At 50.6% G+C, this 17583-nt stretch overlaps 1 protein-coding gene and 1 long non-coding RNA gene across 5 annotated transcripts in view; one reads left to right on the forward strand and one right to left on the reverse strand.

The window, feature by feature from the left end:
* PKNOX2 (PBX/knotted 1 homeobox 2) overlaps positions 1-17583 on the forward strand; it is a 233749-nt gene that overhangs the window by 109758 nt on the left and 106408 nt on the right. The gene's annotated exons all lie outside the window — the stretch shown is intronic.
* Positions 12657-16751, reverse strand: LOC141575848 (uncharacterized). Its single transcript, XR_012503785.1, has 4 exons — positions 15300-16751; positions 15029-15144; positions 14265-14402; positions 12657-13178 (listed from the first exon to the last, which is right to left on the reverse strand). It is a non-coding gene; the product is annotated as an uncharacterized LOC141575848 (long non-coding RNA).

Consider the following 17583-nt stretch of genomic DNA (forward strand, 5'->3'; position numbering starts at 1 on the left):
GCAACTGGTGGAGCCGAGGAGGCCCCGGCCGGGTTTTTGATGCGATGCAGGTCCCTGTGTGCTTTTGGGGAGACGGAGCCACTTGAAGTACACTTCTTGTTTATCTCGGTCTCCATCTACTCTTCCGTGGGCTTCCTGATGACAGAGGCTGAGTCTTATTTGCATCTGAACCCTAGTACCTAAAAGAGTCTGACAGTTAGCAGTGACGGGAATAAACAAACGAAAAAAGGAGTGAGTGAGGGCTCGACCATGAGCTGAGTCTACTCCACAGGCTCACTCAGTCCTGGGGAAACCATTCATTCATTCACTCACTCATTCACTCCGTTCATTCATTCATTCATACACTCATTCATGCAACATGGTTACAGAGCCTACAGTTAGTTCATTCATTTACTTTCATCCATTCAACAAACACTAGGTATTTTTCCTAGGTGTTCTCCACCAAGCAGTTCCTCGTCCCAGGGATGCACAGACAAAATGCTCATTCTGTGCCCCTAAGAGGCTTACAATACGGGGGTGGGGGGTGGGGAAACAGATCAGTAAGCAGAAAACATCAACAAATATGTGATGACAGCCTTGAGAGTGAATTCCCGGGGTGCCCAGGAGCCCAGAGGAGGGCAACCAGCCCCACTGAGGAGATGAGGGGGTTCTGGTGGGAGCGGTGATGCCCGAGCAGAGCCTAGAAGGGCAGATAGGAGTTAACCGGGTGACGCTGCTGGGAGAAGGAGCCAGGAGGTGGAAGCAACGCAGTGGCCATCAACAGGTGAATGGATGAACAAGGTGTCGTATATATATAGTGTATGGTGGGATCCTATTCAGCCATAAAAACAAAATTCTGATTCTGCTACAATGCGGATGAACCTTGAAATCATGCTAAGTGGGGGAAAAAAGCCACAAAAGGACAAATGTTCTAGAATCCACTTTTATGAAATATATTGAATAGGCAAATTCTTAAAGACAGAAAGATTAGAGGTTACCAGGGGCTGGGGGGTGGCAGGACTGGAGAGTTAGAGCAAGGTTTCTGTTTGGGATGATGGAAAAGTTTTGGAAATAGATAACGGTGATGGTTGCACAATGGTGTGTATAGAATAGATGTCACTGAATTATAAACTTAAAAATGGTTAAAATGGCATATTTTCTGTTACATATATGACCACAGTTTTAAAAAAGAATCCTAGGTCAGCTTTTACAGAAGGCTAACCAATCAATACTTGGTCTGGTAGACCCTCTCCGGCCCGCCTCCCCAGCAGGCTCTTCTCCCCCCAAGGATTTCTCTCTGCATTGAGTTCTGCCTGCCTGGCGCGTTTCATTTTTGTTTTTATTTCCTGCATCTGCATCTGCTACCACCAGAATCTGTTATTGCTCTCTGGGGCTCGCGCCCCTGACAGCGATTACTTGTACATGTAAATCAGAGAGCCGGGGACAAGGCTTTAATGACCGTCTCCTTGGTGGGGGCAGGGGAGGCTGCATGAGATGAGTGAGTGCCAGCCCCCTCTGGGTCCCTTTTGGTGAATGTTCAGGAACGGGTGGGGGTGAGCGGCCGACCCCAGCTGGTTCAGGTTCAAGGAACCCTTTCTGGTAGCAATGTTGATTCTGGATCCTGGGGGCACTGCCACGGTGCCCTCCAAAGGCAGGGTTCATTTCTGAATCCCCAGATCCTACTACAAGGCTGGGCACATAGTGGGCCCTCCGTTTGGGACCATCAGGACTTAGCGGGTCTAGTCGCGCATAGAAGGTAGCTTCCATCCATGCTGTTGGCTGCAGTAACCCCTTCCTTTCCTCCTTCTCGTCTATCTATCAGTGACTTTTCAGCCTTAGAGGGCAGGCGGGGAGTCCTCTCAGACCTCAGTCCATGCTACTTTATACCTAAGAAGAGCTTGTCCCTTAAGAGAGCAAATACAGCAGTTCAAGACCGAGGACAGTTATCAACTCGATGTGTGTGAAGTGTGGAAGCGGGGGAAGGGGCCCAGGGTGAACCAGAACCCAGAGACTTAAGGTGTCACTGGGCTTGCTTTGGGAAGAGGGGTGCGGTCACCATGGACCACCTAAGCGTATTCACAGGCCAACACCAAAGGGAATGAGCAAGATGTGGGGCAACATCGTCGAGCGCCTGCTGTTTGTGTCAAAAGCACACACGTTTGGACGCTCATAGAGCATCCTTGGGAGGTAGGCGTAAAAACTGTATCAGCAATTGCCCCTGGCTGTGGAGCGGAAGAATGAGGAGTCAGGGTCAGAAGGAGGAGGAATACTTAGCTTTTCACACTGATCACTTTATGCTGCTTAAATTCTTTACCATCTTTGCCATAATGCTTTTAATTGCCTAATTACAAAAACAAATTTTAATTTTTTTAAGGCCAACACCATGTGTCGTAAGTGGGCAGGTGGCTGACTAATGGGGCAGGTGAGGGAAATGTCGCTCTCCTCCCTGAGTGTTCTCATGATAAGCACTCTTCCAGGGAGGCTGGAGAAGTAGAGGGGGCTCCCTGTCCCCAGGGAACTCACACAAGTGTCAAGTATTACTTGAATTTCTTTCTTGGGAAGAGAAATTCTTTTTTCAAAAGTTCATTTCCTTGTGCTTTGTCTGGCCTCCTGGACAAACACCTTTGGCCTTGTATCCGGAAGATTCCCCCTCTTACCCTCCAGAGTCTTTTATCTTTTGCAAATCTTTCCTCTTTAATCTTTGGGAAGAGTCAGTCCATTTAACCTCATGTGGAAGTTAGTTTTTTTAGAGTAGTTATGACATACATGTGCATGTGCGTGTGCGCGTGCACACCCACACACGCACACACGCACACTCGCACACATGCATGCACACACAATCCCCAGGGAAATACATCTTCTCCCTTGTCCCTCTAACCCTCTTACTTAAATGTCTTCAAAATGACTGTGGATATTACTGTTAATCTCATTTTCCCAGACATTGATGGAAGGAGGAAAAAATTCAGAATGTTACAGAGTATTTTGAGCAATGGAAAACTGCATGTTAAGGAAGGAAGTTGTCTCCTAAGCTGAACTCCGTAGACCCCTGCCATTAATGTTGTAATAATATTTTTCTTAAATAACAAAGCTTCCTAACATAACTATCCTACTTAACTTGTAATTTCAGACAATTATTTCCATGTTAACTAGAGGAAATTAAGACATCATAAACTGAAATACAAGTGATTCTTGCTTGCAGTTGTTTTGAATATCCCCGTTAAGGAACTAGTTGTTATCGTATTTTCATTATTTTCATTTCCACAAGTATTTATGGACTGTCTCCATCGGGCCCTAACAGAACGGTGGGATATTCCGGAGTCTGAGACAAGCCCCTGCTCTTATGAGCTTGTAGTCACCATGGAGACATTCTCTACCTAGGCGGCCGGAGGAGAAGTACAGAAAAGAACCAATGTGTGCATGAACAGGAAGGAGATATCCAAGCTGAGTAGAGAAGCTGGGAGAAGTGGGGCTGGGTGGAAAAAGAGCCCTGGGAGCTGGGCCATGAAGACACAGGATAAAGGGGCAGGAAAGTGTGGGCGGAGGGGCGGCGAGGCTGGGCACTGTGAGCGAGCAGGAAAAGAAGGGCCAGCTGTCCTCCTGGGAAGATTAGTGTGTGTCCAGGACATGGTGTGGCGATGATGGAGAAGGTGTGGGCTTTAAAGTCAAAAGGTCTGAGCATCAGTCCTGGGTCTGCTCCTCACTAGCTCTGTGACTTCCAGGATGTCACTCTTACTAAGAGCCCATTGCTTCATCTGCAAATGAGTATGGTGATGCCTCCCTGGCAAGGCTGGCGTGAGGATGATGTGATTATAGGCCGAGGCATCGGAGATCTGTCTTGCCGGGCACGAGAACCCACCTGGAGCATTTGAACAGAGAAGTGGCATAGTGAGGGTCATGCTTTAGTTGGATCAGTCTATCTAGCAGGGGCCCCCAGGAGGACTGACCAGGCAGGGAAGCTAGAGGCAGGGCCACAACGTTGCAGGATTTCAGTCAGGAGATATAAGGGAACATTTCCTAGAACACAGGGATGGGGCTTAGAGCTTAATGACTTAGTGGATAAAAAGATGAGCAAGAGGAACAAGCCAAGGATGACTCTAGGCCTTGGAGCCAGAGTGTTGGGACAACCATGATGCCACTGGCAGAAGGGAGCAAGGTGGGAGGAAAAACTGATGGGGGCGTGGGGAAAGCACTGAGCCCAGCTTGGCATAGGTGACAACCAGACATCCAAAGGAAAAGTCCAGCTGAGGGGGAAGTCCTAGGGAGAGTGGTCGGCTCTAAAGATAAATCTGAGAGTCAGACAGTCTCATGGATCAAATTCGTGGGTGTGCATGTGTGTGTGTGCGCATGTGCATATGTGGATACACTCGTGCGTGTGTGGGTACATGCATGACATGCACATGTGCACCACTCTTGGAGCCAGAGAGCTTTGTGAGGGCTCGGGTGGCCGGTGGTGGACGCCTGTGTTCACAGCAAACGGGAGCTGTTGGAGGGGGAGCAGCACAAGGATGCCCGGAGAGGCCACACGGAGCAGGATGGATTCTAGCATCAGATAGGATATGGTTAAAGGGGAATGAGGTGACACAAAGTCACTGGATTCCCTGAGAAGGTGCTTTCAAAGAGGGCAGTTTCTGAGCCTGAGCCAATATGATTACTCCCCTCCTGACCAGCCGTAACCATTCTTATCTGGACCGTTTGGCAACTGGCTTCCCTCGGTTTATTCTTTCGTAGATCGCTGTGTCCTGTTCTTCCCTCCTCTGTGCCATGTGGAAGTCCCCCTCTGCCCGAAGGTGTGCAAGCATTTTGAGAATGTGCTTTGGGCTCCCCACCTTTGCCCCTCCTAGCACGTGGGAGGCAGCCTTCTCCACCTAGTCAAGGACGAATCCACACTCCCAGGGGCGAAGGGAAAATACCTCGGGGTCATCCCAGCCCCTCTCCTCTGCTTGCACTCGATATCCAAGAACTCAGCAACCTTGTCGGACCAAACTCATCACCACTGTTCCCACCCTGGTTGTCATCTCTTGCCTGGATTATTGTTAAGAGCCTCCTAACCTACCCTGCAGCCAGGGTCTCCATCTGAAATGACAATCAAGTCCCGCCCTTCTGCTGCTCAAAAGCTTCCAACGGCCTCCCACTTCGTTCAGAGTGAAGATCCAAGTCCTGATCCGGTCCTCAACAATCCCGCCAGCCCTCTTGCCTCGCTCTGCTCCAGCCCCACTGGCCTCCTCACTGTTCCTCCAACAGCCCTCCCGCCTGGGACACTGCTCAGCTGTCCTCTCACCAGTGTGGTCTCCCAACCACTCCTAGAGGAGAGCAGCCCCACCCCACCTAGAGGAGAGCAGCCTTCCTCTTTTCTTCTGGCTTCTTTTCCTCCATGGCTCTTAACTCCATCTGCCATACTGTGCACTTGCTTCTTATTTATTATCTGACTCCCCCAATTAGAAGTGTATTCTATGGAGATGGGGGGTGTGTCTTCTTTATTGCTGTGAACCCAGTGCCTAAGACAGTGCCTGGCACACAGTAGGAGATTAATAAATATGAGCCGAATGCAAGAGAAGGGAAACTAACATTTGCAGGGAACTTACTGTGCACTGAGTTGTGTCTTGAGCCCTTTCACCGATGTCATTTACTCCTCCCAGCAATTCGTAGAGGGTTATTTTCCCATCATACTGATGAGGAAAGAGATAAACCCAGATGTAGATCAATATTATTTAAACAGAGGATTCAGAATACAGGCAGAGGGCAGGGTTGAGAAAGTGAGTAGGTCATTTGACTTCAATTTGCTCCCATCCATTCATCCCTAGAACAATCAGTAAGCACCTGAATATGTCAGGTCCTCTGCTAGTTTCTGGGGATCTAGAATTGAATAGAAAACTACTCTCAATGTCCAGGTTGGTCGAGGAAACAGCCGTTTAAACAAAAACTTAGAGCAATGAGGTAAGTTGCTGTAAGAGAGGTGGGAACTCATCATTCAGAAAGCATGAGCAGGAAAAGTGCTTAATCTGGATAAGTCAGAGAAGGCCCCCTGGAGGAGGTGACATTTGAGGTGAATCTGCAAATGACTGTTATGCATTCAAGAAAATTTGGCTGTTCCTGGAAGGATAAAGGCCAAGCTCTTGAGCCTGGCATGTGGGGCCATACCTGGACTCCACCCACCTCCCCAGCCTCATCTCCTGCACAAACTTCCCATTAGTTCCTGCATCACAATACTATTTCTTACCTTTGCAAATGCCATTTCCTCTGCCTGGAATACCCTCCCCCTACCCCTCGGCATCATCTCCACCCCAGGATGGACCTGGGGCCTTCTTTGAGCCCCGTATTACCCTCTCCATGGACTAGCCCATTGTCACATTTGTGTAACTCCCTCCAAACCAGAACCCCTCTGAGGACAAATGGTCTTAATCATGTTATTCTTGCTGCTGTGTGGCATTATGGGATCTGTCACAGGGTGCACACAACGTACGATGGTTGGACTGATCAGAGCCTGGGCTGGAGGGGAGAAGAGGGCTTCTGAGGCTTGGGAAGACCCATGCGTGTGAGGGCAGCTGGGGAACAGCGGCTGGGCAGGCCTGGCGGAGTGAGCTGCAGGGAGAGGGATGTCAGGTCCCTCAGAAGGTGGCGACAAGGAAACAGGAGCTCCGGGCCACGGAGTGTAGACAGGGCACGTGAGGGCCCTGCACAGCGCACTCTTTCCGCTGGGCCTGAGGAAGCGCCAAGCCTGCTGAAGGACATAAGCCTTGGGGCCGTCTGTTCACATGAAGGTCCTGGCTGGAGACCCCCATGGGACACCTTGGAGCGGGAATCGGTCACAGGATTGCGGGAACATCACTGCCTGCTCCCTACACACCTGGGCCGCCATTGGCCAGCCACCTGAGCGGAGGGCTCTTTCTAAAGCTGGAATGAAGCCCAGAAGCATAGCTGGAGGGGCTGTCCCAGGCTCTGGGGGGGATAAAAGCAGAGTCAGTGCCTCCTTCCTGTGCTCCTGCAGTGCCCGGAGCAGTTGGCCTTGGCTGCTTGCAGGAAAGTCTCCCAGGTACCAAGCTCTGAGTTCCTGGAGCTGAGTTAGCACAGCACCAGGTACCAGATAAACACTTGGAATGAACAAATGCACGAATGCAAGAATGCAGGCTAAGCTGCAGCACTGAGTTAGAAGTGGGCAAGCCTGGGTCTCAGATGAGGGCTCCTGACCTTTGACTTATTTTCAGGGTCTCTTCAACCCATGTGACCCAAGCCTCATTCTCCCCTTTCTCAGTCCTTACCTGACTGTTGATTATCATGTCAGAAGTCCAAGAAACACCTTTCTGGTTTCCCCAGGTCAAGTTCTAAGCCCAGCTACAGTCTGAGTGTGTAACTCAAGTTACTTACCTCCGTTCCTGGGTGCAGAACAGGGACCAATTCTCGAGCCCCTCAACCACCTCCCTGGGGAAGTGGAGAACTGACTACTAGGCCCAGGGGGAGGGCAGGTGGTAGAGGGAAGCTGTGCTTAAAAAGGAATCAGCATTGATGGATTTGAATCCTGCTGGCACCACTTATTTATGACCTTGGGCAAGCCATTTAGCATCTCTGAGCCTCAACATATTAATCTATTAAATGGGGTTGATTATATTTGCTGTATTTATTTCAAAGAATCGTTGGGAAAACGAAACTTTTCACTGTTGAAAATGCATTTCTCCTCGCATTTTGTCTCCATGGGGAAACCTGGAAACAAAGCCCCCAGACTCGGGGAGAGCTCCTGGGATCTGAACACATGGCTGGCACATGGCAGCCGCTTAGTATGTTAGATAACTGAAAGGATGGATGGACAAATAGATAAATTTCTGACCCAGGGGTCGGAAGAAGAGATTTTGATTGCTAGCAGATTGCAGCATGTGGCCCCGGGCAAGTCTTGTCCTCTCTCTAGTCCCCAGTCCCCTTCTCCGGGAAATGAAGGTGCTGGTAATAGATGCTTCTTTCAGCCCCAGGCTGAGCTGGGCTGCACAAGTTGAGAATCTGAGCTCGAAGGCAGCAGCTTGCTCTGCTAACCTCCAGGGCCCTGGACTGGCTCTGGCTCAGGAAGCTTTTGTTTGGAGTCAGATCAGATGCTGCCAATCCACCGCAGGGACTGGGAAAGGGCCGTTGGCGGTGGGGACAGAGGCCAGAGAGAAAATGGCTCAGTTCATCCTGGACACCACAGGAGTGCAAGATCTCCCAGCCCAAATCCCTTGGGGAGGGGGGAGGCTGTCCTTCCCCTTGGACTGATCAGATAAAATGTCCTAGACTCTGATCTAAGACCCTTAGGTGGGGACAGGGCCTTCAGAGCAGGACTGACTTCCGCATGCAGGAGGGAATGTGGCATCTGATTTCACTTCCCACAGCTGCCAGCATAAAGTCGGTATTTTTTTGTGGAGCAGACAGAGTAAAGAGAGAATAAAGTGTTGAATTGTTTGGCATTATCAAGGATTTCAGTTCCCCAGGACTCCTGCATAAAGAGATGGAAATACAGCTGCCGGAGCCAAGAAATACATAGAAGTATATGAATTTATTACATATTATCTTTCCTCCTTCCAAACAGCCCTGGAAATGTCAAAAGATCATCTATTGTTTCATCGTTGATAAAAAACAGTTTGGGTTTGGTGGGCTCTGGGCTTGGGCATGAGGCAGGCAGCGGGAGAGGAAGACACAAACGCTTTCCCGGCATGAGCTTCGGGAGGCCCAGCCATCTTTATAATTCTTCCTTTCTGGGTGTGAGTCTCACAGGTGTATTTCGGCCAGGGCGAGCATGTGATTGCACAGTCACACGCTTGTAAATGTGTAAGTGCCGACCATGTGCAAGGTTCTGTGCGCGGTGCTGCCGGAGAGCCCAGGGTCAAGCTCATCGCTGCAGGGGGCTTGGAGCCTGGTGCTGACCATGTGCTAAGGGCGGCCACAGCATCTCGGACACAGCTAACTCGGTCTGCCTGGAGAATCCAGAGCAGGGTTGGCTGTGCCACCTGGAGGATATCCAGGAAGGCTTCACAGAGAAGGTGACATCTGAGCTGGACCTTGAAGGATGAGTAGACTTTCTCCTGGCAGAGGAGAGAAGCAAAGGCATGGCATACAAAGAGAAGAAAGTATGGATGCCACAAGCTGAGAGGCCACGCTCAGCTGTCAGACCTAGAGGTTGGGCCTGGAGAGACAGACGGTACCCAAGCCAACTCTCTGGCCCTGAGCTGACCCAGTCCCTGGCAAGCCACTGAGTAACTGAGGCCATGTTTGATCAGAGATCTGCTTTTCTCACTCTCCTTTGCTGCTGACATGGGTGTAATTCACCTGGGAACCCCCATGGCCCACCTCCACCCCACTGCCTTCAGCAGGCTGCCGTGTACTTGCAGCTGGGCTCAGAGCCCTCCAGGGAGGATGGCCTCCAGCTCACCTCCCCAGCTGACCTCCCTTCGCTGGAGAGAGGCCAAATGTTGGGGAGCTCTTGGTCACCCCATGTCCCAGGGGAGCCACAGGGCCATTGGGATTGGGTCAGGCCCTCCAAGGTCAAGGCTGTCTCCATCTCAGCGCCTTTGCCAGGAGCCGTCAGTCTCACACACTGATGGTGCCTGACAAGGAAGCAGGGCAAGTGTGTGGGCTGGGAGTCCCCACGGCCTCTCCTCTTCTGGCTGGACACCCAGTCAGTGGGAGGCTTGGTCTCCCCTCCTGCCTGCCCTCTCCACCTCTTTTCCCGTAAGGGCGGCAGGAGTCAGGGTATTTCTGAGTTGTGAGAAGCCTCTGGAGCAGTGTGGCTGTCCAGCTCCAACCTGAACCCCCCGCTCAACCAGCTCCCCAGCCTGCAGGGCAGCCAGTTCCACCGCCAGGTGGCTCTTCCTCTTACTAACCTGAAACCTTCCTCCTATGCTTCCCCCTAAACAGGGAGATGTGTGAGGGGCCATTTGCTCAGAGGTCAGGCCTCTGCCAGCTCCAGGTTCTAGAAGGAACACAGGCTGAGCGGGCCCGGGCCTCTGCCTGGTTTCCCCCGTAGACTCCTTGTTGCTCCTGCGCTGGGTGCAGGGAACCAGGCAGCAGGTTCCCTTCACGCAGACAGCTGTCTTTGCATCTTCCAAAACCTTAATCCCCACGGAGGTAGGAGAGATGCCAAGCCCAAGCGTAACCTAAATCCCTTACTTTTGAATTCTGCTTTTCAGTCTTCATAGTTTTTTCCTGAGCTTGTTTCTCTTGTGACCCTGAAACCACCCTGAGGGGTGTTCGTCACTCTCACTTTTATGGACGAGCAAACAGGGTACAGACGAGTGCCGCGCCTGAGGTCACACAGCTCATTTGTGGCAGAGCTGGCGCTGGGCCCCAGTCTCCAAGCTTCTGGTCACAGCCCGGCCACCCTGCCATGTCCCCAGGCAGGCCCCAGGCATAGGGAAGGATGCAGGTGCCGTGGTGAGCCCTTCCCTAACCAGTGAGACCCTACACTTGCCTCGGCCTCCTCCGCCCTGAATCAGGATGTCCAGCATCAGGGCCTCTGAGATCCCTCCCAGCCTCAAGGCTCCTGCTTTATCAGAAAACTGCCATTTAAATGCTTCTCCTTCTGCTTTCGGGAAACGTTGACAGAAATGGAGAACAGAACTGTGCAAGGAATTGGGCTTCCATGCAGAGCCAGGCTCTAGGAGAACAGCACAGAAAAAGACTCCCGCTGTGCACCTTACCACCGAAGGACGTGGAGGATGGTGGGCGAGACGGGCAGTCCTCCGCAGAGAGAAGTAGAGCCGTGTTCATGTCAACGTGTTCACTACCCAACCCTCTACCCACCCTCCATCCACACTGCCTTCCCAGCCGCCCCAAGACACGTGACACCTCTCTGAGCTAGGGGCTTGATATAGGCCAATCCCAAAAGGCTTCTTAAGAATGCAGGGAGGTTGCCAGGCTCTGGAAGCAGCAAAGAGCAGGGCTGGAGGGGACCTTCCACACACGCAGGGAACGGGTCTGCACACGAGGGCTTGGCAGCCTGGCGGATCCAGAAAATGGCTCTGGGCCTCTCCAGGGAAGGCGGCGCAGGTGGGGCTGCTTGGGTAGAAACCAAGAACTGCTGACGCTCTGGGCCCCAGCCCCAGCCCCAGGGACCCGCTCGCCCAGCTCTGGCCCCGAAAGGAAGACTTTCCATCCCCCTTCCCTGGAAGCCCCCTCGCTTACGGGAAGCTGGGTGTTATCTTAAGGTCTGTAAATGGCCTGCCTGCTCTTCCAGCTGGAGCTGTTCGCTGAGAACCGTTAGCACGCAGTTGAGAGCTGGAGTGGCACGCATGGCCGGGGGGCCCCGGGAGCCCGCATGCAGCAGCCCAAGAAGAGGGGCGGAGGGGTGTTTGGAAAGAGGGGTGCTCCAAGCAGGTCCTCCAAGGAGGGACCAAAGGTGATGGCTTGTGCAAGATGCCTTTTGCATCCCAAGTTGTGAATGCCTTCAGGGTCCCTTAAACTGGCATTTTATGTCAGGATACTCAAGCAGTCTGGGGAACGTTCTTCTCTGGGGAGCTTGAGGGCAGACGCCCTGGGTCTGTGCTGGGGTGAGGGTGGGGATCCTGAGCGGCTCATATTTATCCAGGCACCCTTTGGCATTTATTCATTCCCTAAATGCTGACTGGAGGCCCGTTCTGTGCTGAGAACTGTCCTAGGAGTTAGAGAGACATCTGTGAAGAAGACACACCAAGTTCCCTGCCCTTGTGGCATTTTCACTCTGGTGTGGAACGCCCGGCACAGCACAGAGGTCACTGCTGAGCGCGTTTGAGGGCAGGCTAGCCTTACCAACCGACAGGGGCAGCACTATGATTGCCTTTTTACATGCAAGGAAATGGAAGTTGTCTGAGCTAGGAAGTGGTGAAGTCTGGATGGGAACCCATCTGGCCCAATGCCCATGGCACTCACCTTGCCTCAGAGACAGACAGGATGCCCAAGTCCACGCAGACAACCTCCAGATGGTCTGTGCAGCCACAGAGTCCCGGATTCTCCGAGCGGGAAGATGGAGGGAATTGCTGTGGCCTCCGTCTTCCCCAGAGGAAGAAGGGATCCTGGAGATTTAGTGACCTGCCTACAGTCATGTCCAGTCACACTGTCATAGAACAGGAACCTAGAGGTTCTTTCTATGGAACTGTGCTAGCTTGTCAGGGCTTCTCAGCAAGCCCACAGCTGTGTTCTCAAAGAGAGCCAGCCCCTCGCCAACTCCAGAGAGTGTACACCCTCTCCAGGGCCCCACCTGCACCGCCTGTCCCAGGTCAGAGGGACTCCTGGGCTGGACAGGGGCTGACTCAAGGAGCCTCCCCCAGGCCGGGATTTGGCCCCCCTGGGGAGGGGGCCGAGAAGCAGCATGGGCAGCCACTCCCAGCCCTAGTTTTACTGTGCTCCAAGGAAAGGCTGTAAACAGGTGTCAGGTGTCTTGCAGGGTCAGGAGCTAAACAGCACTCTGTCTGGAAGAAAAATTGCAGTAACAGCATCGGGGGCAACTGCAAAGGTGGAGGGGAAGAGAGAGAAGAGGCAAACTGACCGTAATGCAGTGCTTATGAGACTTAAATTGGAGCCCAGGGCAGGTAAAGAACAAAGCTATAAATCCAGCCTCCTGGAAGAATATTCTGGAGGTAGGAGACACAAGCTCACTTAAAATATGCCTGAGATGAGAACCAAAGATCGTTATTTTTGAGTAAGGATATAAAATGCTAAACACTGCCTTTATTAGTCCTTTCTAAAAGCCAGGTGTAAAATACTGCCATTCCCAAGATTGTGTTTTTCCTTTTTTTGTCTTTTAATGGCAGAAATTAAAATCTCCTTAAGCCATGAGCCATCACTCCCCAAGGTGAGCCCCCAAAGCAGTTCCGCCAGGGACCCCTCCCCTCACCCAGGGGGCAAGGTGGCTGCCCCACTGAGCCTCGCACACCCTTCCCCTTCCCCTGGCCCCTAACGGCACTGAACGCCCGCCTGGCAGCAGGTGGCTGAAAAGGCTGCGAGGTTTTATGGGTCTGCCCCAGTAGACCCTGTCTCCCACCAGTTGCCAAGTTGGCCGGTTGCTCCTGACTCACAAGTACCTAATGCTGGAGACATTCAGGCCCTGGAGCGCGGCCAGCAGGCCTTGTGCAGGATGGCGCTGGCTGGCTGGGCCCGGGTGCTCTCCACCAGCCCTTCTCCTCCCGGTGCCGGCTCGCTCTCTTCCTTCCCACCCTGTCTTTCTTTCTTCCTTTTTTCTTTTCTTTTCTTTCCATCAAAGGCTGATGCTACCAGAGAAAAAGTTCATAAAAATGTTATGTCCACCATAAAACCCCTAATGTGGCATTCTGCATGATCCATGCATTAACATTAACATTTCCCAGACAGTTATTGTGAGATAATGGGCCCCGCTATAATTCAGTGGCCACGTTCCTTCGAGCAAATGTTATGGAGGAATAAATGACTTGCCAAGTGTGCTGCTGCAGCGGGGCTGGGGACAAGTGAGCAGCTTGAAAACGCGGGCTCTGGACCTTAGAGCCCCCAGCACGGCCATGGAGGGGTCGGGGGCTCATTCTAAGTCTGACCACCGACTCTCTGTGGACCCTGAGGCCAGACCCTCTCCGTTCTGTTTCTGTTTCACACAACTCCCATCTTTCTTCTCAGTGCTATCCTGGAAGAATTGGCCAAGAAAAAAGGATTCAAGGCATCAGGCTCCTAAGCAGGGCTGAGAGGGTGATGAGTAGCTTTGGTAGGTTAACCAACAGCATCCTCCTCCCCATCACTCTCCCCGTGGTCCCAGTACACGTCACACTCATCTCTGGGACAGCACTTCTCACCTGTTTTTTGGTGGGTTTTTTTGTTATTTGTTTACATGGCTGTGTCCCCTGTTATACCCAGGCCCTCCTTACAAGCTGCGAACACATCTTAGTCTTTTTGGTGACCTAGCACAAAGCAGAGGTCCAATATGTGTTGGTTGAAAATGGGGATGCATGGATGGATGGGTGGATAAATGGATGGATAGATGGATGAATGACAACAGAAAAAAGATCCAGAAATGAAAACAGACTATAAGACAAACAGGAATTGACTTTAGAGATTAAGGGGAAATAGTTAAAACATGTGTTGCACAAAATCATAAGTGTGTCAGCGTGAAAGGAACTTAGGGATCTGCCGCTGTGCTCATCTTCAGGCACGTGACGCCCAGAGGAGTTGGGTGCCAACCCAGGACGAGCACTCTGGACCACAGTTCAGAGCTCTGCCAGCTACCACCTTGCCACTAACATGCAGGCTAACGCTATGCAGAAGAGCCCTTTTCTGCTCTCAAGGAGTGGCTTCCTGGGGGAGGGGACACATCAGGCACAAAACCAACCTACCATACTTCGAGGCAGAGCACGATGAGTGCGGCAGTGGGACGTGTCTTCAGTTCAGAGACTTGAAGGCACGACCAAGGATATGGGTCTTGGAGGATGAACAAAACCGGAAAGGGCAAACTCGGAGGGGAGGGAGAACATCTGAGAAGAGAGAGCAAAGGCACAGAGGTGGCTGGAAGGAAGAACCCCTCACAAGTATTTATTTGTATCAGTGGGTGCTGAGTGCACAATCCGGGAGCCCGTTTGGCTGTTGGGTGGGCCTTCCTTAGACTGTGCCCCTTTACTGCTCCTTGCTACGCCCTCCTGACAAGTTATCAGCTTGTGGTCATGCCATGTGGTCAGCTCTCTGGCTTGTGCCTGGGCTGGGCCTTGCCAGCTTCACTGGCCCTCGGAGCTCCAGAGGTGGCAGCCACACCCCTGCTGTTCTTTCCCACCTCTGCCCAGTCCTGCTCACACCCCAGAGGAAGATTAAACAGGAGCCACATTCCTCCCAGGAATGTCGGGGGTGGGGGGGAATCTCTGTGAGAAGCACCAGGGAAAACGCTGGCTCTCTTCCAAGTGCCACACGTCATGACCACTGTGATCTCTCCCAGAGCAGTTCCCCAGAATGGAGGACCAGATTTATTAACCGGCAAAGGAGATGGTGACCTCCACAATGTATTCGAAGGACCCTGGAGAGGCTTTGCCCCAGTCAGAAACATCTTCCTCACTCAGAGTTCTCATAATGCCCTGGAGCTGGAAGGGGCCTTGGAGGTCAGCTGGTTTACCTGCCATGCTGTGTCGGCATGTCCAATAATAGGCAGACTTTCGTTGTCTTCCTAACACTCCTGGCAAGGGCAGCTCTTCTTTGTTGGGGCAGCTCTCACTGGTAGATCTCCCTCACCTGAAGGTGATATTTGTCTCTGTCACTTCCACTTTTCTGTTCCGCTCTCTGGGCAGCGCAGCGTAAGACCAATATTTCCTCTGCATAATAGCTCTTTAAATACCGAAGACAAGACGCATGCCCCTCCCTAGCTCTTCTGTTCTGCAGGTATGTACCTTTCTTTAGCATCCTAGCCTTCCTCCTCAGATGCAGTCCAGATTATCAGTGCTCCTCTGATGAAGAAAACATGATCCTCCAGCGCGGTCTGAACCGTGGCTTCCTTCACCTGGACTTGTAGGAACACAGCCTCAGATCACAGTTACCTTTTTACTGTTTTTGGCAGCCACATCACAACACTGGTACTTATGGAGTTTTTAGCCAAACGTCCCTATTTTTTTTCATATGTAATGCTTTTAAGCTCCATCTCCCTCACTTTTACAGTTTGCATTTTACTCCAACAGTATAAATTTATATTTCTCTCTATTCAACATCTCCCTGCTTTCAACCTGTGTTTCCTGTCTCACAAGCTCTTTCTCCATCTTCATTCTGTCTTTAAACACATTAACTATCCCTTCAGTGTGTGGAGGAGTAAGTGCACCTTCCACAACGTCATGCAAATTGTCAGTAAAAATGCTCCGCAGCGCAAAGCTGGTTATCTCAACATGAAAGGCCTCCCTCCAGACTGAAATCTACTAATCAATATTGATTGAGGACAATTACAATCTACCGAAAAGTTCACCTACCACTTTTCCCATCCAACTTACTCTCCTTTATTGAACTATAGTTGAAGCACAATATTATGTTAGTTTCATAGTGATGCTATACAGTGAGCTAGTGATTTGATATTTGCATATATTACAAAATGAGCACCATGGTAAGTCTAGTAACCATCTGTCCCCAGGCATCCACTTACTCTTCCATTCTGTCCTGTCCTGTCCAGAATGATGTCATGGAAGATGTAATTTATCTTGCTGACATCAAGATACTTTTCAGAATATTCCTTGTCTACCAACCTAGGAATTTTATTTTTTTTTTTTAAGGGCAGTAAAGTCAGTTTGACGTGACTGTTTTTCAGTGAAGCTATTCTGGTTCTTGGACATCACTTTTTTGCTTTGTAAATAATCCAATTGAGAATTTTCGTTAGCAATGAATATCAAACTTACTATTATGTAGCTTCCAGAATCCGATGTTTACTGCTTTTATGAAAATACAACTTTTGCGTATTTCCGTCTCTAAAAACGATTTCTTTTGATCAGTTCACGAACAGCTAACAGTGGTTCTACAATCCTGTCTTTAAGTTCTTTCCCTGCTTCAAGCTGTGATTTGCTGGTGTTCGCAGCCTTGACTTTATTTAAAGCTATAAGATACTGGTTTACCACCTCCTCACCTATCTCAAACTTGAAACCTTTATAAATCGTTTTTCTGGTTTGATGATGTTGTCCTTGAAGAAAACAAAGCAAAGTGGGAGTTAAATCATTTGCTTTCCTTCTGTCATCTGTAATCTCCTATGTCTGCCCCGGGGTGTAGCTGCCTCAATCCTTTATTTTTGTCTCTTTCCATTTTGCTTCAAGTATTGCTTTTTAAGAGAGAGTGGAGAGGGGGGTGTGCAGAGGGAGAGTGTGGAGGGGGAGGTGGGTGTTTTCAGACTCCACTTCATTCTGGTCTTTGGCCTTCCTAGTGCACTTTGAATAGGTTCAGGCTACACTTGTGTGTTGCTTTTTGTTTATAAGCCCCTCCTTTCATCTTCTGCACACGTGCTTCTAAATCATCATGGAGGTCAGATTTGAAAATTCGGACAAAAGTTGTGATATCCATTACATTTCACTTTCCCCATTAGAAAGGCAAAGGTCAAACCCTCCCCTCTTAGAAACATAATTAGCAATGCAATTCAACCCAACCAATATTTTTTGATCACCTCTTAAGCCCAAGGCATGGTTCCAGACACAGTGGTTGACACAGAGGTGAACAAGAATTCAACACGATGAAGGAGGCTGACACAAATGACCACAGCCCCAGACGGGATGAGACAAAGATGACAATGCTGGTTTACACAAAGTGTTGGGAGACCCTAAAAAAAGAGGGGCCATTTCTGCCGGAGAAGATCCAGGAAAGATTCATATAGGAGGTAGCATCTGAGGTGGTCTTGGAAAGCTGGGTAGAATATCAGAAGTCAGAGATGCAGGGAAGGCTATAAATTCCTTAGGAAGGCAAGAAGGTAAAGAGGCAAGATGGTGTTTGTAGAGCAGCAGATGACTTTGTATGATAAGACCACATATGGAGGACTGGGGGTAGAATACAGCCCCAGACATTGACTCCAAGCTTTCTTCTCTACTCCAGTGTCCTATCCAGATGTTAGGCACAACACACCCTCAGATAAACTCACCAGCACCTCCTCTAAACCTGTTCTTCCTCTATAATCCACTCCCCTTTTTTGATGACATCACCATCCTCCCAGTAAAC

The sequence above is a fragment of the Camelus bactrianus genome, chromosome 33 (genome assembly GCF_048773025.1).
Source record: "Camelus bactrianus isolate YW-2024 breed Bactrian camel chromosome 33, ASM4877302v1, whole genome shotgun sequence".
Classification (NCBI taxonomy): Eukaryota; Metazoa; Chordata; class Mammalia; order Artiodactyla; family Camelidae; genus Camelus; species Camelus bactrianus.